Genomic DNA, 876 nt, shown 5'->3' with positions numbered 1-876 from the left:
CTGACTCGAGTCCAAGTCATGTGACTCGAGTCCCCACCTCTGGTAGATATATTTATAGACTTTGCATTTTTGTCCAAAACAAAATCCATATATTTTCATGAAATAATTAGCAACACTATAAATATTTAGAGAATCTTGCAATAATTTATTTATTTTATTTAGAGGTTAGCTGTTTCAGAAGACAGCTTGATGTTTACTGTGACAGCTCATGTTTCTGGACTTCTTCAAGGAGAAAGGCTTACAGGAAGCTGGACGTATTACCTTGTTCATTTTCATGCAGGTCCCAAAGTCTGCAAGTTTGAGGTGACCTGCTTTGTCTAGCAACATGTTGTCAGGCTTCACATCCCTGTTAAATAACAAACATGACAGAATTATATCAATGTCACAGCACAAAAAAATAACATTACTAAGACATTCTACAAACCTGTGGATAATGTTCTTTAATAAAAATAATAATAATGAACTGTACACTAACAGTGGGGCAATGACTCATCTGTGGAGTTTGGTCTGTAATGTTGATCATGGATACATTTCAGCTGTAAAAGATTTTAGAATCTAATAAATCAAACTGTTTTCTTCAGTTTTGAAGAATTCATTTGTATAGTGGTGCAGAAAATGTGTATTTATGTTCTATGAACAAGCAAGAATTCTGTCTCTACTTCTTTAAGAAGTTTTATTTAACCTTAATTATACAAACTGGATCAATTGAGAACAAATTATCATTTACATGGATTACCTCATCTTCTATTATCCACTAGTGAGCAGTATTAACAGCATCTGTTTGAACTGGTTGTCTGTATTAAATATACCTGTTCACACCCTCAATCAAATAAAACTTTATTAAAAAAAGTGATTTCATGTATTGACCACAAAACA

This window comes from Oryzias melastigma, unplaced genomic scaffold, assembly GCF_002922805.2.
Source record: "Oryzias melastigma strain HK-1 unplaced genomic scaffold, ASM292280v2 sc02200, whole genome shotgun sequence".
In the NCBI taxonomy this organism is placed as follows: domain Eukaryota; kingdom Metazoa; phylum Chordata; class Actinopteri; order Beloniformes; family Adrianichthyidae; genus Oryzias; species Oryzias melastigma.
The sequence above is the reverse complement of the archived record's forward strand: the minus strand, read 5'-3'. Positions refer to the sequence as shown.